The sequence below is a fragment of the Aegilops tauschii genome, chromosome 3 (genome assembly GCF_002575655.3).
Source record: "Aegilops tauschii subsp. strangulata cultivar AL8/78 chromosome 3, Aet v6.0, whole genome shotgun sequence".
Classification (NCBI taxonomy): domain Eukaryota; kingdom Viridiplantae; phylum Streptophyta; class Magnoliopsida; order Poales; family Poaceae; genus Aegilops; species Aegilops tauschii.
The window spans coordinates 500,778,202-500,800,209 of record NC_053037.3 but is presented as its reverse complement, the minus strand read 5'-3'; the positions used below and the strand labels follow the sequence as shown (position 1 = coordinate 500,800,209).

The 22,008-nt window shown below is 46.7% G+C and overlaps 1 pseudogene; it reads right to left on the bottom strand.

The window, feature by feature from the left end:
• Positions 1 to 11,889: 11,889 nt before the first annotated feature.
• On the bottom strand, positions 11,890 to 18,187 carry LOC109786839 (uncharacterized; annotated as a pseudogene).
• Between the last annotated feature and the right edge of the window lie 3,821 nt (positions 18,188 to 22,008).

Here is a 22,008-nt window from a genome sequence, read left to right as displayed (position 1 = left end):
AAAATACTTTCTACATGAAAGTTGCTCAGAACGACGAGACGAATCCGGATACGCAGCCCGTTCGCCCGCCACACATCCCTAGCATAGTGAACCTGTAACATTTCACCTCCGGTTCATTTGTCCGAAAACGCGAAGCACCAGGAATACCTTCCCGGATGTTTCCCCCCTTCGCCGGTATCACCTATCCCTACGTTAGGTCACCCCTAGCACAACGTATTGCCGCGTCTTGCTTTGTGTTACATTTGATTGCTCTGTTATTTATTGTGTTCCCCCTCCGTTACTTCTTTCCGGTAGACTCCAAGACCGCTGCCGATGTTCGTGTGTTCGACTACATCGAAGACGACCCCTCCTTCTTGCCAGAGCAACCAGGCAAGCCCCCCCCCCTTGATCACCAGATATCGCCTATTCTTCTCTATACTGCTTGCATTAGAGTAGTGTAGCATGTTACTGCTTTCCGTTAATCCTATCCTGATGCATAGCCTGTCATTGTTGCTACAGTTGTTACCCTTACCTGCTATCCTACTGCTTAGTATAGGATGCTAGTGTTCCATCAGTGGCCCTACATTCTTGTCCGCCTGCCATGCTATACTACTGGGCCGTGATCACTTCGGGAGGTGATCATGGGTATATACTATATACATTATATACATGACGCATGTGGTGACTAAAGTCGGGTTGGCTCGAGGAGTTCCCGCAAGTGATTCTGATGAGGGGGCTGAAAGGACAGGTGGCTCCACCCCGGTAGAGGTGGGCCTGGGTTCCTGATGGCCCCTGACTGTTACTTTGTGGCGGAGCGACAGGGCAGGTTGAGACCACCTAGGAGAGAGGTGGGCCTGGCCCTGGTCGGCGTTCGTAGATACTTAACATGCTTAACGAGATCTTGGTATTTGATCTGAGTCTGGCCATTTGGTCTATACGCACTAACCATCTACGCGGGAGTAGTTATGGGTATCCCGACGTCGTGGTATCAGCCGAAGCTCTTCTTGACGTCAGCGACGGAGCGGCGCGCGCCGGATTGGACTGGAATGCCTACTAGGCTAGGTCTGCTTCCGGCCGCGCACGCAACGTGCAGGTGTGCAATGGGCGATGGGCCCAGACCCCTGCGCGCATAGGATTTAGACCGGCGTGTTGACCTCTCTGTTGAGCCTAGGTGGGGTTGCGACGTGTTGATCTTCCGCGGCCGGGCATGACCCAGAAAAGTGTGTCCGGCCAAATGGGATCGAGCGTGTTGGGTTATGTGGTGCACCCCTGCAGGGAAGTTTATCTATTCGAATAGCCGTGTCCCTCGGTAAAAGGACGACCCGGAGTTGTACCTTGACCTTATGACAACTAGAACCGGATACTTAATAAAATACACCCTTCCAAGTGCCAGATACAACCCGGTGATCGCTCTCTAACAGGGCGACGAGGAGGGGATCGCCGGGTAGGATTATGCTATACGATGCTACTTGGTGAACTTACCATCTACTCTCTTCTACATGCTGCAAGATGGAGGTGGCCAGAAGCGTAGTCTTCGACAGGACTAGCTATCCCCCCTTATTCTGGCATTCTGCAGTTCAGTCCACCGATATGGTCCTTTACACATATACCCATGCATATGTAGTGTAGCTCCTTGCTTGCGAGTACTTTGGATGAGTACTCACGGTTGCTTTTCTCCCTCTTTTCCCCTTTCTATACCTGGTTGTCGCAACCAGATGCTGGAGTCCAGGAGCTAGAGATCCCGAGGATGATTCTACATGGAGTTCGGCTTCGAGGAGTAGTTAGGAGGTCCCAGGCAGGAGGCCTTGCCTTTTCGATCGTTGCTACTTTTGTGCTAGCCTTCTTAAGGCAAACTTGTTTAACTTATGTCTGTACTCAGATATTGTTGCTTCTGCTGACTCGTCTATGATCGAGCACTTGTATTCGAGCCCTCGAGGCCCCTGGCTTGTATTATGATGCTTGTATGACTTATTTATATTTTAGAGTTGTGTTGTGATATCTTCCCGTGAGTCCCTGATCTTGATCGTACACATTTGCGTGCATGATTAGTGTACGGTCAAATCGGGGGCGTCACATAAAGGTCTCATTCTAAAGTCACTTTTGTGCAACTCATGGCATGTATGTATGGACTTGGAGTATATATGTGAACCTGTAAATGATGAGAGTCACTTTTGTGTTGCTCATATGATGTATGGTCAGATTTGGACTCATATATGTGTAATTGGATAGGTTCAAGTCATATATGTATACTTGGATGTGAACCTCAATGTTTATGTCTCGTGCCATTGGCAAATTTAAATACTGTGTGTTGAATTATGTATATGTGAATTGTGTGGCGTTAAATTAGTCAGAGGTTCGGCCCAATCTTTTGAATTTACAGGGGAGGTTTTGCCCAATTTTGCTTTTAACAATAGGGAAAAGTTATTACTCCTCATGTGAAGTCTTTGGTCACATGTTACATCAGGGGTAAAATCGTCTTTTCAGGTGTCACTTAACACCGTTAGTACTTAAAATAGATGGAAGTGTCATAAAGGGAACAAATTTTAGAATTGGTGTTAGATAAGGAAGAAAAAGTTTCCTAGTGTCAAATAGGGCAAAAAATTTAAAGTCAGTGTTAAATAAGGAATTCTCTCAAGTATTAAACACAGTATGTACTCGTGCCTACTGTCGAGCACCTTGGCGGTAGGTTGTACAGTCTACCGGCAGTCCGTTTGGCGGTAAAGATGTTTCTTACTGCCAAGATCCCTAACGGTAGTAAAAGGGTCAGATCTCGAAAAAATTTGAAACTAAGGTCAGATCTAGAATAGATTTCAGAAAAGGGTCAAAACACGAAAATTTACTCCCTCGTGGCGCACTTACCTAATCGGAACAAGCCCGCGCGCGTGCGTGTTTGCCCCGCCCTCTTGTTAACCAGAAAACCTACGCCTGACCCTCGCATATTATTTCCTCTCTGCCACTGTTAGAGTAGTCATTATGGTATACGACTTCTAGTCCAAGTCAGTTTTGTACCCCTACCCCAAGTCGGTTTGTACCCTCTTATATATTCTTGTATGCCGCACCAAATCATCAATAAGCAATAGTTTTATTCAGCTTTCATGGTATCAGATACCGGTCCCAGGGTTTAGGGTATGACTCCGCCAACGCCACCGCCGCCGCCCGGCTACTTCGAGCGGCGGGCCGCACTCATCGCCAAGGCTGTCAACGCCGCGGCCGCTTCTTTCTCGGCCCTCACCATAGCTCCACAAAACTACCCTGCAACCATCCTCGCCGCACCAATATCTCTTGCTGACACAATCTCCGACGTCAGCCCCTACATCCCCATAGTTCTTGATCTCGCCGCCCACAACTACTACCATTGGAGACATCTCTTCGATCTCCACCTCGGCGGCTGCAACCTGCGCTCGCATGTCGCCGCCAACTGTCTTCCCCGCCCCGATGATCCGCAATGGTTGAAAGACGATCTCGCGATCGTCCAGTGGTTCTACACCCGCATCACCACCGAGATCTTCAACATGCTCGATCACGACGGCGCCACCGCTGCCAACATCTGGCACTCCCTCCGCCAGCTCTTCCAAAGCAACACCGACGCTCGGAAAAATGCTCTCCACACCGAGCTTCGCTATATGGTGCAAGGAGACGCCCCGGTGAACCTGTTCTGCCAGCGTGTTAAGACCATTGGCGATGAGCTCCGCGAACTCGGCGATACAGTTAGCGACTCACAGCTAATCAATATGGTCGTCGTCGGCCTCAGCGAAGACTTTGACAAGCAAGCCTCATTCATACCGATGATACGTCCCCCTCCTACCTTCGCTGAAGTACGTTCCTTGCTACAACTCGCGGCGGAAACACAAGCTCGCAAGGACTCTCGCCCCAAGGTCTTTCATGCTGCGGCTCGTCCTCCTCTGTCGTCTACACCAGCGCCGCCTTCCAGGCCGGTTCCTTCCGCCGGGCCGTCCGCATCGTCATCTGTTGAACCGCCCCCAGGCTGGCGTCCTAGTCCGAACTACCGCGGCAAAAACCCTATCTACAGGCCGCCGCCGACTCGTTCGGTTCCGCTTACGACATCACCAGCACCGAGTCCTACACCACCCACCAGTGCTCCATCCGCGGTTGCATGGCGGCCTCCTCATGATCCTTGGACGGGGCTTGTTCAAGCATGGCCATGCCCTGGTCCACTCCGTCCACGCTCGGTGCTCCACCGGCATACTCAGGTGCCTGGCAACCCGGCCTTCGGCCGCCTACTGGTGCTCCCGGGGTTCTCAACCCCCGACAGCCGGCCAATGCCTATCACGCCGCCCCGACGTATGCTCCTTATGGTCATTACAGCACCAACGGCGGCGCCTACTACACACCTCAGCCGGCCCTGCTCCCGACGCCACCCCCACCACAGCCGGCCAATGCCTACTACACTCCCCAGCCGGCCCTACTGCCTTCACCATCGTATCCGCCGGCACTGCTTCCGACGCCACCCTCACCTGCGACGCCGAGCTGGGATCAAGCTGCCTTTCTTCAGGCCATGAATAACTTTGCTGCACAAGGAAACTCAGGTACGGATTGGATCTTTGATTCAGGGGCCTCTAGTCATATGTCTGCATCTAGTAATTGGTTATCTTCTTGCACTAAATCTCCTTTCCCTTCCATTATCCTTGGAGATGGATCATCTATTCTTATATATTGTGTTGGTCAGGCTCAACTTCCCTCTTCCACCAAACCTCTTTTACTTCGCGATGTTCTAGTTGCACCCGCCCTCATTAAAAATCTTATCTCTGTTCGCCAATTTACTTGCGACAATCTAGTTTCGGCTGAATTTGACCCTTTTGGTTTATCTGTGAAGGATTACCTGACCAAGGTCGAGATCGCTCGCTTCAATAGCTCCGGTGATCTTTATTCTCTTAATGGAGTTCCTACCGCCACCCCTCCAACATCCATGCTGGCCTCCGTCGATCTCTGGCATCGTCGCTTGGGCCATCCCAACCCCGCCGTCTTAGCTTCTATGCTTAGTGAATTTACCATACCATGTAATAGGGACTCTCATAATTCTGTGTTTTGCGAGTCTTGTCAATTAGGCAAACATGTGCGTCTTCCCTTTAGTTCCTCTAGTTCTTGTAGCACTTATCCCTTTGAATTAATACATTGTGATTTATGGACCTCTCCCATTGCAAGTGTTTCGGGTTTTAAATACTACCTTGTTATCCTAGATGATTTCACCCACTTTGTCTGGACTTTTCCTCTACGCCACAAATCCGAGGTCCATTCTCTTTTCCTTAATTTTCAATGCTATGTGTCTGTTCATTTCTTCCTCCCAATTCGCTTTATCCAATGTGACAATGGTCGCGAGTTTGATAACATTAAAAATCGTACTTTCTTCTTACAACATGGCATCCTGCTTAGGTTCTCATGTCCCTACACCTCCCCTCAAAATGGTAAAGCAGAACGCTCTCTTCGCACCCTCAATGATATAGTTCGCACTCTCCTCATTCAATCATCTATGCCTCCCAAGTTTTGGGCTGAAGCCCTACACATGGCCACCTTCCTTCTAAATATTCGACCTTCTAAAACTAAACCCAACACTACTACCTATTATTCCCTCTTTCTTTCCCACCCCGACTACTCCGCGGTTCGTGTTTTCGGCTGCCTCTGTTTTCCCAATGCCTACGCCACTTCTGCAAATAAATTGTCACCACGCTCTATCCCATGTGCTTTTCTCGGCTTCTCTGACGAGCACAAAGGCTATCGCTGTCTCGACCTTCACACCGGACACGTTCATGTCTCTCGTCATGTCACGTTTGCTGACCACATTTTTCCTTTCTCACAACGCACTACTACACCATCCAACACCCCTAGCTCCGCAAACACCCCCTCTCCCCGTCCTTTCCAACTATATACTCCCCTACCTGCCGAACACAACTTATCACCACCACCATTAACACCCACCATAGCCAATCCCAACCATACACTCACCCCACCCGAGACGTCCCCAACACCCCCGACCCCTACTCCCACTCCACCACCCAGCCCTGCTCCCACTCCACCACCCAGCCCTACTCCTTCGTCCGACTCTTCCGCTACGCCGGACTCACCAGTACCCACCTTACCCCCTCGTGCTATTCCTACAGCAGCCCCGATTAATGATCATCGCATGCGTACTAGGGCCAAATCAGGATTTCATCAACCCCAAGACCGCCTAAACCTTCATACCTCCGTATCTCTCACTTCTCTTCCAAAGAATTACAAAACTGCTCTACTTGATCCCAATTGGGCCGCTGCCATGCAAGAAGAATATAATGCTTTACTTCAAAACAACGCCTGGCAACTTGTTCCTCGTCCTCCCAATACAAATATTGTTTCTGGCAAATGGATTTTTCGCCAAAAGTTCCACTCCGATGGGAGCCTCTCACGATATAAAGCCAGATGGGTTTGTCGTGGCTTTTCTCAGCAACAAGGAATTGATTACGAAGAAACCTTCTCTCCTGTTGTTAAACCTAGCACCATTCGCACCGTTCTTAGTGTTGTTGTCTCCTCTTCATGGCCCATTCACCAACTTGATGTTAAAAATGCTTTCCTCCATGGTTCCCTTCAAGAAACTGTCTACTGCCAGCAACCTCTGGGTTTTGAAAATCCATCCTTTCCAACTCATGTATGTCTACTTCAGAAATCTCTCTACGGTCTTAAACAGGCCCCACGAGCTTGGTTTCAACGCTTCTCCTCCTTCATTCAAACAATAGGCTTCACTCCATCTCTCTCCGACACCTCTCTTTTTGTGTATCATCAAACTTCTGACACTGCCTATTTACTTCTCTATGTAGATGATATCATTCTTACCGCCTCCTCTCAAAAGTTCTTAGATCATATTGTCTCTCTTCTTAGATCTGAATTTTCTATGACTGACCTAGGACTCCTTCATCATTTCCAAGGCATTGCTGTTGTTCGAGATTCCTCCAGCCTTTTTCTTTCCCAACGCCAGTATATTCTTGATCTTCTTAATCGTGCTGGTATGCTTGACTGTCAATCATCTCGCACTCCTGTCGATACTAGTTTTAAACTTTCGGCTACCGATGAACCCTTTTCCGATCCTACTCTCTATCGTAGCCTAACAGGTGCTCTCCAATATCTCACCATTACTCGTCCTGAAATCTCTTTTGCTGTTCAACAAGCATGTCTCTATATGCATGATCCCCGGGTTCCTCACTATAATCATGTTAAACGCATTCTTCGGTATTTAAAAGGAACTCTCAATCATGGTCTCCACCTCAATAATTCTTCTCCAAACTCGCTTACCGCATACTCTGATGCAGACTGGGCTGGTTGTCCTGACACTCGAAGGTCCACTTCCGGTTTTTGTGTTTTTCTTGGTAACAATTTGATTTCTTGGTCTTCGAAAAGACAGGTTACAGTCTCACGTTCGTCGGCCGAGGCTGAGTATCGCGCTGTGGCACATGCCGTTGCAGATACAATCTGGATTCGGCAGTTACTCTCCGAGCTACACAGGCCTATTGAGCAGGCCACTATTGTCTACTGTGACAACATATCAGCAGTCTACATGACCAGCAATCCAGTTCAACACCGACGCACAAAGCATATTGAGATTGATATTCATTTTGTTCGTGAAAAGGTTGCTCTTGGTCAGGTTCGGGTGCTTCATGTTCCCTCTACGGCTCAGTTTGCTGACATTTTCACCAAGGCACTGCCTACTAAGCCGTTTCAAGATATCTGTTTCAGTCTCAACGTCGTCGAGCCTGCCGTTGATACTGCGGGGGGATGTTAGAGTAGTCATTATGGTATACGACTTCTAGTCCAAGTCAGTTTTGTACCCCTACCCCAAGTCGGTTTGTACCCTCTTATATACTCTTGTATGCCGCACCAAATCATCAATAAGCAACAGTTTTATTCAGCTTTCAGCCACGCCCAACCCGAAACCGCAAACCTAATAATTAGGTAAACGCGCGCGCGTCACTCGGCCTGGGGGCATCCATCCATGGCGACCGCGGCGGCGCCGGCGACGATCGGGGAAGCGGTGGCCGGCATGTCACGCGTCACGCTGATGCTGAAGGCCGCCGTCGTGCAGATCGTCCTGGTAGGCTCCTTCGTGCTCTGCGGACGCTCCTTCCAGGAGACGGACCCTCTCTTCTACAGCAGGCTCCCGTGGCGGGTGCCGCTGGCGGTCTCGTGGTTCGCCTGCATATGGTTGTTTTTTCTGATGCTGGGCTGCATCGAGATTTTCCTTCCGCGCATGCCGATGGCCGTCCACGAGGCGCTGAAGTGGGTCGGCGCCGTCGTCGGCTTAGTTGTCATCATCGTGGGGGGCGGTATCCTGGGCTTGTCGGCCCGAGTCAGTGTCGTGGTGGGCTGCACATGTTTCATGGCCCTTCTCATCGCTGGGCTCCTGGTGGTCTGGAGATGGCTTGTTCGCGAGTACGGAGGCGAGGCGTCAGATATGTGCACGGAAAAGCACTCTGAAGTTACGACTGACAACTGGCACATCTACCATCCGCCTGTCTAGATGGGGCTTCTTTGCCCATTTGGACACATGTTATTTTTTTCCTTAATGAGATTAGTATTTTACTAACTTCACAGATTGTTTAGCTCTTTTGGCAAACTACTGGCATTGATCAGGGAGGGGATTTGTGGCACGCAAAGACAAGGTCATGAAGACTATGGGCCGCCGATCTATGCCAAAATTCTTAAATTTGTCTTTGTACTTCATGTACTTGCCTTGATAGATCAATACAAACATATCTATATTCAGATCGTAAAAGGACATCATTATACCTTTTGTGGGCATTATACTTTTTGTTGGTCCGTTCTTGAAGGAAATCATTATACCTTTTGTGGACATTATACTGTAGATGACAATTGCATAGAAAACATAACTGAAGACACAATTGGACCTTTCACTGTTTCAGATTAGGCTTTTGCTCAGTCTTTTTTTAATTTAAAGCAGTCATTTTTGTTTGTATGTCATGCGTGAATGAGATTCCCTGTCTTACGTTCTGACTGGAAATAAGTTTCCCCTATTGCAAGTTGTCCACTTCAACACAAATTTAATGTGCTGCTCAAGTGGATGTGGATTGCATGCTTCCATTGTTTTTTCAGTTACGTTGCTAAGATGAGACAGGGTCTCCTCTTTGGGCTGGGCATGGTGGAACAACATTACTCAAGTATAACATCAACCGTTCTCAGCTGGTGAGGTTTTTCTTTTTGTTTAACGTAACCGTACTTCCCTGACCAGATCTCACAAAATGGAATATTCATGACGCCGATCTAGGGAGCGATGAAAAGGGGAAAGAACATGATGATTCCTTGGTGAAAAGAGGCGCAGCAAGACGAACTACCGCTTCTAGTAGAAGATGAATCGAGGGGAAAAACTGAAAATTTGCAGTTTGCACTACCTAATTCGACAGCAGTCGAAAAAGGAAATGAGAAGGGGCCAAAATTTCTTTGCACATATCACCAAAGTATGCCAACCTTGAGTTGCACTCTGCACTCCCAGACACCAACATGTGGACAGAAGCACAACAGTAAAGGAAAACCCACATTCTCCACATAGAGTAGCGAGCAAGCAAACTAGCAAAATTAGTTGCCACAATCCCAGGAGCCAGGCAGGTAAAATCATACTATGAGACAGAGCCAATTGGAAACGAAGCACTTGGAGGGCTGAACTTGTGACATGAGTCCCACCAAACATGTTCCAAAGCTTAACACACATAGCCTCATTGAGAATCTAAACGATGTGAAGTTGTCTTGAAGCAAAAACTGTGTTGACACCTCTTTGACATGTCACCAACCTGAATCATAGAATGGCAAAAACAACAGTTACTAACTTCGGAGAGAACCAAACAAACATAATTTTGTGATAAGCAAGACGACAAATTGCCAAAAACCAAACTGTGCATGGCGTTTGGAATCTCAAACCGGCATGAACTTTCACTGCTCAAGTACCACCGTGAAACGGCTTTCAAACAGATTATTCAAATTCACTTGAACTGGGAAATGATAAACGACAAAATCCCCAAACAAGATACTCTCAAACTAATGTCAAGCAATGATGCACTTGTAATCATTTCGAAGTTTCAAGATAATAATATCCCTTCCAGATTTGTGACATTCTACTGGCCATATTTCTAGAAAGCACTCCCTCCGTTTTTATTTACTTCGCATATTAACTTTGGTCAAAGTCAAGCTTTGTAAACTTTGACGAAGTTTATAGACAAAAATAGTAACATGTACAATTACAAATCAATATCATTAAATTCATTATTGAACATACTTCCGCATCATATAGATTGTTATGGTAAATATTTATATTCTTTTCTATAAACTTGATCAAACTTTACGGAGTTTGACATCAGTCAACTCTAATATGCAGAGTAAATAAAAACGGAGGGAGTATGTGTTGCCTTGTTGGCTGAAAATATAAGAGAAGGGGAATCAGACAACGGTTGATGTAATACTTGAGTATACAATGACCATAGCCCAACCCACTACCACAAAGGTTAAAGAGGGAAGACACAAGGTACAATGTAGGATTAGGCCATGGTTATTTCCTGTTTCTTTTATAGCATGAACATAGACCCTTTTTTATGGCTGGGGACACTTAGAAAGTGGTAATATTTACCTTCTTCAACAAAGCAAGATGCATGATTCACAACCCCCACCCATCCCACATAAAAGATGCAACTGATGGAAAATCAAGATCCAACTGATGCATTGTCCAAAAATAGCCAAAACTTGTATTCATTCTACAACCATAAAACATGCTAGTTGTGTATAGCAACTACCACTCGTCTGATTCAGTAAAATATGCTATTGCTTCTAAATGCTTACACTTAGGAACAAATATCCAAGCTGGAACCAATACTTGATCAGAGGATGGCCACTATTTCCATGCATCTGTACGTATGATAGTATTCCTATCCCAACACTTCGGTTACATGTGATCTGAAGTTATGAATTGAATTGCTAACATGTTTAAACCATATTCTCAACTGGAACAGATCAGATGTTGAAGAAGGGGGTGAGACTATTTCCCCTGATGCAAACGTGAACATCAGTACTTTACAATATCCAATGGCCTGTTCACTGCTCTTGTTAGTTCTATTTATTAACGGAACTGAAATATTACCAGACCTGAATTATACCGGACCATTCACTTTTAAAACTCGTCCCACTTTCCTTTTAGAAACCACTTGCTGTTAAGACTTAAACCTACCATTTTATGCATGTTTTCTAAATACCCCGAACAATCACTCCACAAATTTCTTTACATCACATTATTCTTGCAGAGGGCTGTCCATTAAAAAAAGGGAATAAATGGCCGTCAACCAAGTAAATACATTTCCACAAGTACAAAACTTGAGGTTTCTGAAATTATTCCAATCATATCTTCTACTCCCTCTGTTCCAAAATAGATGACCCAACTTTATACTAACTTTAATATAAAGTTGAGTCATCTATTTTGGAACGGAGGGAGTATGTCCCAGTGGATCCATATCATCTAAGATGTAAAGCTGTTGGTGATGATGTATTTGCTTTCTTGACAAGCACAAATATTGGTTTTCCTGTACCAAGACTTGTAAAATGAATTAATCTTAACTCACTAACATATGAATAAAGACCCCAAAAAAATCTGGGACCACATATTAGTGGTTTAAAGTTTTTCGTACACACCATCGAATTGCAGGGTCTTGAATTTGACCTTCAATAAGTTCACGATATCGAACGGACCTGGTTGCAAACGTTGGAGAACTAAGTAAAGGCCATTTCTCACTATTATTGCAAGTTCTTGTCCACGTGTGTTTCAACTGATACTGGAGCATTTTTCTTGCGGGTTGAGGACATGACACATTTGGTTTTAGAGCGTTCAGTCATAGCAAGAAGAGAAAAGGTCATGCAGATAACTCTTGGCTAAGGAAGTAAAAGTAGAGATACTTGCATTATATTCCAAAGATATGCCTTCTAAGAATGACCATATGGCATTATGGCTCTAAATTTGTGTCACGCCCAATATGCGACCCTATCCGAGAGTAACTCGAAGGCCCTACCAAGGATAGACCCGCATATTGAAACGTTTTTGCAAGGTGGATATCATTACATCAACATTACATAATAGATGGGATACATACAAGGCATCCAAATGCCGCAAGAATACATCAATACATCATACATAAGATCAACATCCGACTACGGATGAAACACAAACAGAAGCTCAAACGACATCCACCCTGCTAGCCCAGGCTGCCGACCTGGAACCTATCCCCTGATCGAAGAAGAAGCAGAAGAAGAACTCCAAAACAAGTAAACATCGCTCTCGCGTCATGATCATCGCATAACCTGTACCTGCAACTGGTGTTGTGGTAATCTGTGAGCCACGAGGACTCAGCAATCCCATTACCATGGGTATCAAGACTAGCAAAGCTTAATGGGTAAGGAAGGGGTAAGTGGTGAGGTTGCAGCAGCGACTAAGCAAGATATGGTGGCTAACATACGCAAATAAGAGCGAGAAGAGAAGCAACGGAATGGTCAAAAAGCTAGAAGTGATCAAGAAGTGATCCTGAACTCCTACTTACGTCAAACATAACCCAAAACCCGTGTTCTCTTCCCGGACTCCGCCGAAAAGAGACCATCACGGTTACACACGTGGTTGATGTATTTTAAATAAGTCAAGTGTCAAGTTCTCTACAACCGGACATTAACAAATTCCCATCTGCCACATAATCGCGGGCACGGCTCTCGAAAGTTTATACCCTGCAGGGGTGTCCCAACTTAGCCCATCACAAGCTCTCATGGTCAACGAAGGATATTCCTTCTCCCGGGAAGACCCGATCAGTCTCGGAATCCCGGTTACAAGACTTTCCGACAATGGTAAAACAAGACCAGCAAAGCCGCCCGATGTGCCGACAAATCCCGATAGGAGTCGCACGTATCTCGTTCTCAGGGCACACCGGATGGGCCAGACGTCGGGTTGGCATAGACCCTGGTTGCCCAGGGGGCGCCGGACATCGCCCGGTTTGGACCAGCACTCAGAGGAACACTGGACCGGGGGGGTTAAAATAAAGATGACCCTTGAGTCTGCAGAACCCAAGGGAAAAAAAGGCTTAGGTGGCAAATGTTAAAATCAAGGTTGGGCCTTGCTGGAGGAGTTTTATTCAAAGCGAACTGTCAAGGGGGTCCCATAAATCCCCAACCGCGTAAGGAACGCAAAATCAAGGAACATAACACCGGTATGACGGAAACTAGGGCGGCAAGAGTGGAACAAAACAACAGGCATAAGGCCGAGCCTTCCACCCTTTACCAAGTATATAGATGCATTAATTAAAATAAAAGACATTGTGATATCCCAACATAATTATGTTCCAACATGGAGCAATCTTCAACTTCACCTAATTATGTTCCAACATGAAGCAATCTTCAACTTCACCTGCAACTAACAACGCTATAAGAGGGGTTGAGCAAAAGCGGTAACATAGCCAAACAACGGTTTGCTAGGCAAGGTGGGTTAGAGGCTTGACATGGCAACATGGGAGGCATGATATAGCAAGTGATAGGTAGCGCGGCATAGCAATAGAGCGAACAACTAGCAAGCAAAGATAGAAGTGATTTCGAGGGTATGGTCATCTTGCCTGAAATCCTGCTAGGAAGAAAAACGAGTCCGTGAAGAAGACAAGCGGACATAGTTGAACGAATCCTCACACTCCGAAACGAAACCGAAGCTAACGAGACAAGCAAACCGGAAAGAAGCAAGCAACATGGTAAACAACCATCACATAAGCATGGCATGATGCAAAATCAAGTATATGATGCATGTCCGGTTTAATGAGGCATGGCATGGCAAAGTGCAACAAACGAGTTGCATATTGACGAAACACCACATCAATTATTTAGTTCTCTCTCGTTTATGTACCCAACAATATTAAATGTTATTAAACATGGCAAGGGGTGAAGCATATGAAAACTACCTATCTAGGCAAGTTTAAATGAGGCCGGAACAATAAACAACACTTCTGGAAAATCCTCATGTGCATATTTTAGATTTGGTACTGTTCTGCCATAAACACAATTTTAATGTTGTTAAACAGCAAAATAAAGTGCACCATGTTAAACTAGGCATTTTTCTACCCCATTTACATATAAAGTTTATTTAATTTGGAGCTATGGTTATTTAGTTATGAAATAAACCATTTTAACATGGCATTTAAGCAAATTAATGCAAACAGCAAGTTAAACATTTTTAACATGGATGAAAGTTGCTTATTATGAAACTAGATGAAATTCTAAGCACTTTTCATATATAATTTATTTAATTCTGATGCATGGTTTGTGAATTATTGATGCAGGAACAAAGAGGGTTTTTCTGCAAAGCTGACGTTCTCTGGATAAATAGACAAATTCGTCCAGAGGAAAAAAAACAACACGGGCTGAATTAGTACACTGCTGGGCCAGGGACTGGGCTGTGGCTCACATTGGGCCTGCAGGGACGCGCGGAGCTGGGCTCGCGGGCGAAGGGAGCTGGGCCTGCGCGGCTGTGACCCAGCCAATGCTCGCGGTCAACGGGGACCAGATCGGGCAGAGACTGGCACTCGAGACGAACTGGAGGGGCGTCGTCCTCGTCAGGAACCGATGAAGACGACGGCGACAGGGACGGCGCCGAGGCAGTGAAAGCGAGCGGATCTGGACGTCAGGGGCCCATCTCCGGCGATGTTCGCGGCAGTTGGTTCTCCTGGTCAGAGAGAAAACGAGAGGGATGAGAGACAGAGGGGAAGACGAGCAGGAGAAGGACGGGAGGAGGAGGCACGTGACGGCGACCTGCGGCACTGGAGCGGCGAGGCGGCGCGAGGGGATGAGGCCGAGCGCTCCTGCTCGGGGCCTCAGGCAGCTTCACGATCCATTCAGGATCGAGGGGAGAGGAGGTGGGCTTCGGGCGCGTGGGGAAGAAGCAGAGGAGGAGCTCGGGGTCGAGGCTCCTGCTCGATCTGGAGGTGATGCGAGGAAGTCCTGGACGGCGACCAAGCAGAGGAACGGCAACATGGCGCGGCAGCGAGGAAGAGCTAGGCGTCGGGGAGGGTTCGTAGCGACGGCAGCGACTTCCCAAGGGGCGGCGACGTCCATGGCCTCTGGTGGTGTGAAAAAGAGACACAGCAAGCGACGGCCATGAGAGAAAGGAGGGAGCTAGAAAGGGAAGGAGGGAACAGGGCAGGGGAAGAGGCCTGGACCATGCGGGTCAGTCGCCGGCGGCGAGGTCGCCGGGGCGGCAGGGTTGCGAGGTTGGAGTTGCTTGGGGCCTCGGGCGCGGCTGCGCTCGGGAAAGGCTGGGGTTTGCCCGATGAGGAATTCAAGGGAGAGGAGGTGGGTGGATCGGGGAGGATCCCGATGAGAGAGTGGCGGCGGCCGAAAGGAATGATGAGACAAGCCCCTAGGATCTAGGGTTAGACTGATATTTATATCAGATGAATTTAGGTTAGGGGATACCTCATTCCTACGATCGTAATCGAACGGCTGAGAAAAATAGGTTAGGTAGCCTAAATAAGAAAACGGAGATGTTTTATAGATGTTTGGGGATGATCCGGACCCAACGGTGATGACTGAGCGGGTCAGGTTCGGGACAGGTTTCGAACGCGCGCGAGAAGGGGTTTTGTGCATTGTGCAGAGAGGCTCAAACGGTCGGACAACAAAAGAACGATTGGTCTCGAAAGGGACAACAAAGGCAACAGGGAGAAGCGAGAACTACGAACGGACAACGAGTTTAAGAAAACATGCGGATGCAATGCATATGATGCGATGATGAATGCAACAAACAAATAAATACACACGACGAAACTCGAAAAACATGGAAGGCGTCTGAAGCGTCGGTCTCGGGGTGTTACAATTGAGTAACACAATTTGTTACTCTGACGGGCAGTTTATTGGTGATCAGTTGTTAATATGATGGCATGGTTCTACAGAAGGTCTTATTAGTGCTGTTCTATCTTTAATCAGGTAGTGGGGTCTAGCCTGCGGACACATTTATGAAAGTAAAGGACTTGTCCAGATGGACTAACAATCCGAGAAAAGATGCAAGACATATATCGGCCTTTTTGAATAGATAGAGCTCTGCCGATTGAGTTTGTGACTAGAAAACATAAAACCTATAAAGTTCATTGAATTACCAGAAAACGTGCATAGTATTATTTAACAATCACCCCTACTTTCTAGAATTCTGAAGGTGCCCTAAAAGACATCGATGACAACATGAAACAAGAACATGTCAGACTCTGTTCTCCGACAGGCAAAACTGCAATCTCAAAACAAGTAGTGAAATCAATAAAATATTTATAGTAAGATAAACAATTTTAACATTATGCTGACCTGGCCTAAGGAAGTCAAATAACCTATTATTTGTTCTTAGCTCCTCTACCACTAGCATATAGTATGTATATACTCCCTCCGTAAACAAATATAAGAGCATTTATAGATTACTAGTAGTGATCTAAACGCTCTTATATTAGTTTATAGAGGGAGTATTATATATATCTAATGAGTAGAAACAAAGACCGACAGTTCAATCAGTACTTCTAGAAGACTAAAACAGACTACTATTTCGGAATATCACTTCTCGTTCCTTGTGGCTTTGAGAAATAGCATTAGTACCTCATTCCAACACTACCAAAGTAGTACCAATATAGTACTAAAGCTCATTCACATGCAACAGATTAAAACGAACTCTGATGCAATCACATTGAAAAATTATCTGACTAGCCATTTGAACAAGCACTAAATCTGAACAAGCATCATGAATTGGGGTGGGAGGATATCTTACCAGATCAGCAATCTTGAGCAAGGAATGCAGGTGGCCATGCGAGTACGTAGGCGTAGATGGGGTGTCCATACTCCTTGCCACCTTCCATTGTTAGGCGTTCCAGCTTCCGGGTCTCAAGAGAGAAGGCATAGCGGCCGTATCCCCATGTCTTGATGAACAGCTTCCCAGTGCGCCCCGCGTCGATGTCGCTGAGCCAGACGCCCAAGATCCTGTTCGTGGTGTCCCTGGGCAGGCCGGGCACCATGTCGTACACCTCGCACAAGTTCAACTTCCACTCCAGAAGCCAACCGTTGTCGCTGCACTTGTCGCCCCCACGCACCGAGAGCTGCATCTCCTCGTTCTCCACGGTCCCGATGCAAAGCCGCCCATCCTCCGGCATCTCCCCAATGCGGAACTTGAAAAAATGATCTCCCAGCTCGGATGGAACCGATAGATATGAGAACTGCATCGTTGCAGGGTCCAACACGAGCAGGCGGCCGGAGTTGCAGATGTGCCAGTAGATGTTCCCAGCGGCATGCACGCTGCGGCCCTCGATACACCTGTCATTAAAATCGGTCTTGACCTCCATGGCCTGCGGGAGCGCGCGCCAGACACACTTGCCGTCCTTGAACGACGCGACCCAGGCGCGCAGGTGCCCGGCTTCGATGGCGAGGCAGACGACCTCGAAGCACAGCCTGCTCGGGTGCGCGCGGGAGAGCAGCGCGGGGCCGACGTAGTGTACGGACCGGCGATTCTCGGGTAGCATGTCGCGCGGCGGCGGCGGGAGGCCGGGTCGAGGACGAGGAGGCGGGGAAGAACCCCGGCGGGGACCGGCCTGATCTGTTGAAAGACCAGGAGGCCTTGGTGGGAGTCGACGAGCTTGAGGCGGGAGACATCCCGGGCGAAGTCGAGGGAGAGGCGCGGAGAGGAGGCGTCGAGGGGAGCAAAGACGACCGGGAAGATGATCTTGGGATCCGGTATGGGCGGCCGGGGAGGGGCGCTGGTGGGGTGGAAGAAGTAGCCGAGGAGGGGAGGGCAGGCCCTGGGGGAGGGGTGCTGGGGAGGCAGCGGGCGGCCACGCGGCGCCACCGGTGGCAGACGAGGGCGGCGCGGAGCAGGTCGGCGGGAGAGAGCAGGCGGAAGATGGCGCGGATGGCTTCCTCGCCGAGGACGCCGAAGGCTGTCGGCGGCGGCTTGCTCGTGGTTGGTGGGCCGGTTCTGGTTTTGCCTCTCCTCTTCCGCGTCATTGTTAGAAGAGGAATTTGGGGAGGAAAGCAGCTAGTGACAGCCTGTGAAATGGGAAAAAAGGCAAATGACCAGTTCAACTACTTTTCCTTTTATTAACTCAAAATATAGCATCAAGCAGATACAAAACATTAGGAGTATACTTGGCCTCTACGTAATTAGGATGCACACAACCAAACATTAAAAGTCTGACAATAAAAAATAACAAAAACGACAAGTCGGCGACAGTATAGTCCTATAGACCGGCACTATGCCTATGTCAAAAATGGCGGTGAATCAATCCGAAGGTTATGCTGCCACGCAAGTCGGGAGAAAACCTCAGTAGCCGCTTGCTCCAACCGCGTACACAACGCCTTGAACAACGGTTGATGCTCAGGTCATTGTAGCATAGATCACGTACGTAGCGAGTGGCGTACAATGGAAAATAACATGTAGATGAGAAGCATTTTTGTCATAAAAACTAAATCATTTCTATATAGCCAAAGCCACCAAAGTAAGGCATACATTCACACCCTTATTAGAGCATCTCCAATAGCTTGTCTATATGAATGTCTATACTCGTTTTCCACGACGTGAGCCCAAAACAGACGTCCAACAGTTTGTCTATATGGTCGTCCAAATATACACATCCTCTAAATCGATCTCGACAATGTCCACGCCTGGACAATGTGAAGGCGTTGTCTAAACTCAGCTGCAGTCATGATTTCTTCCTCTCCCCAGCGACGGCCCACCTGTCATGGTCCCTGTATATAGACATTCTGATGCAAAACTGGACGTGTATATGAGGGAATCTTTTTAGACCATTGTCTATATGAATACATAGACATCCAAATATACACATGCTATTGGAGATGCTCTTAATGTTTTGAACATATTTGGAATACCGTCCAACCAATGACCAAAATATTGGCAACACTTGTGGGCGGATATAGAGTTGACGCTATTTGGATGACTGACCATGTAGACGTGCAAATTGCATTGGAAAAAGAGGTATTTGATTGTCTCGTCATGCGCACGAAAGCAACACTGCTTACTTCTTGATCAGTTGCGCAGTTCAACAACTTTTGGGAGGAGGATTTAGGGCATCTCCAACGGCAACCAACAAAATACCTCCCGCATTCATCTGCGGATAGAGGGGACCAGTCCGCGGACACAGATGCAGAAAGCAGCCATCCAACCGTAGCCGCATTCTTCCCGCCAGCAAATTCAAATTCAAATCTACGCTGATCCACACAACATGCCGAATTGCATCCCCGATCACAACCAAAAGCAGGCAACTATGCTTAGTTTTTACATGGCCGAATCCAAAAGAACATTAGTTCGGTAGTCCGTGCATTTCTGCCCTGCCGGACCGGCCATCCCAGCAAGATGCTTCCCCATCAAGGAGGTGTCGTCGTCGACGCGTAGGTAGCCTCCGCGTCGCGTCCATTCATACCCGTTCACATATTTACAAAAACAGAATAAATTGAGTTCATACCCGTTTCTCTCTGTCACAACCAGTTCATCAAATATCGTCATTATTGCCTTTCACTTGCACGACCGAATGATATGAAAATAATAATAGTGCAACAGTGCCGTGGACTAAGCTGGAATCTGCAAACATTTTTTTCAAAAGGAGAAGGCAAAGTAATTTGTGCTCTTTGTTAGATTGACAATAATGCATATGAGAGCCACTCAACATTTTCATCGTGGTCTTCTCCTTGGTATGACCCAAATAAAAAAAGAATTTCAGAGAAACACACTGAAATATTTATGGAGTTTTTAGTTTTTCTTGAAGAAAACAAATTAAAAGAAAGAAAAACAAAAATGAGAAAAACTATTTACACGGGAGAGCTCCCAACAAGCAAAAAGAAGAATCGAGAAATCTTTTTGGGTTTTCTTTTAATACTACAACTAATTAAATTAGAAAGAAAAACCAAAAGGAAGCAAGAAATATTTTTGGGTTTTCTCAAAGTTTTTCAAGCACAGAAGAAGAAGACGAGAAAAAAGAAATCTAACATGGATAATACAATGAAAAAGTGTGAGCACCGACAACTAGAATGAAATGTGTGATCATGAATAAAAATGTCGGTGGAAACACGTACTCCCCCAAGCTTAGGCTTTTGGCCTAGCTTGGTAATCACCATCCGTAGTAGTCATCTAGTCCCATGTCAAAGTGTTGCGGCAGCGGCACCTGAGTGTCCCACTCCTGAGGCTCCTCCTCTGCAGCTGCCTGGGCGTTCCGGTAGGCAATAATGTCATTTGGCACGATCCTATATCTGCCCCTGCAATAGAATCAAACAAAGCAGGTGCGGGCAATGGAATAATATCACAGGTATCCACACTGAAAACCAGGTTGTAAGGAATGTTATTAATAGAGTCCTCGCTATCAATAAACCGATGAGCCGCCATCGCCTGGTGATCTAGATAAACCTTGGGCAAACGATGATCATGTTGGCGTATCTGAACGTTAAAGTGACTCGTTAAGCGAGTAGCGTAAATACCGCCATGAATTTTGCCCTTGGTCCTGTTAAGGTGCAGACGACGTGCAATAATAGCCCCTAGGCTAAAGGTGTTATCGCCGTATAGTGCATGGCGTAAGACGGCGAAGTCGGGGGCACTAAGTGCATCGACCTTAGTGATAAATAGAGCAAAATAATGCACAGAAGGAAACTGCAAGCTAGTGGCAGTGACACTCGATACACCTCTCTCATCTCCCACTGACAGAGTACGATAAAAGTCCTCAAACTCTGCGGGTCTAGGCTCTCTTATTTCCCCGTCAGAAGGGATCAAGCATATATCACAAAACTCAGTCGGTGGTATCTGACGGGTTTCAGCATATAAGTTAAACTGCACCTCAGGGGGATTATTACTACTCAGGAAATGAAAAACTTGCACAAAGGAATTTGTAAGGAGATGGTATTGTTCACACTCAGCTGCGATGAAGTCAGTTAGCCCGATGTTTGCAGCGAATTGGGCGAGCTCTTGATGAATCCCAGCCCCCAACATGAAGGGATCATGCGGCCATTCGCACGGCCGCACCTCCGCCCTTCTCGTCATTGTCTGATGATTCCCTAATGACTCCCTTGGAATTTTTCTTGGAGGCAAACTTCCTAAAGAAACTCATCTTATTCCTATAGATAAAATTCTGAAAATTTTAGTCCAATTTTTTTTGTCAATAAAATTTCATAAGATTGATAGCAGCTACTCCCAAGGATGCATAGAGGCTATATTAAGCATTGAAACTACTTAGAACTCTAAGAATTCAACATGCAAGCTCATCTACAGTAGCATCAAGAGTAGCTAATTATAAAAAATATAAACCACTAAAGCAAAAACTAATTGGAGCAATGGAGGAGTCACATACCAAGTAGCAATCCCCCAAAACAGTTGTGGAAACGGAGCTTCGACCAAAGAGATCAAAATCCGCGGGTTTGAGAGCAAGAACACGAGAGAGAGAGAGCAAAGGTGATTTTTTTCTGGAGGTAGGAGATGACATGGGCTAAAGAGATAAGTGAGGGGACCCACGTGGGACCACAATCCACCAGGGCGCGCTTGGGCTTGCTGGCGCGCCCTGGTGTCTTGTGGTCACCAGGTGCACCCCCCTGATGTTATTTGCATAAAAAAATCAGAAATATTCAGAAAAAATTGTATTAAATTTTCAGGGCATTCTGAGCACTTTTATTTTTGGGTCATTTTTTATTACACAGAAAATCCAGAAAACAGGATAGACATGGCATTTTATTTTATTTAACTAAGAAAAATAGAGAACAAAAGGTAGGGATAGAAGGTGGTGCCTACTAAATTCATCAAATTCATACCTCTCAAAAATGATCCATTAATAAGGTTGATCAAGTCTTATTAATAACCACCTTCGATTAGCATGAAACAGAAAAACTTTCATAAAACACTAAGCTACCTCAACGGGGATATGCATGTCCCCAACAATAAGTATATCATATTTCTTTTTGGCAGTAGGTAGAGGTAGTTGAAAACTTCCAATAGAGAGTGTCGTAGATTTTTCAATAACATAC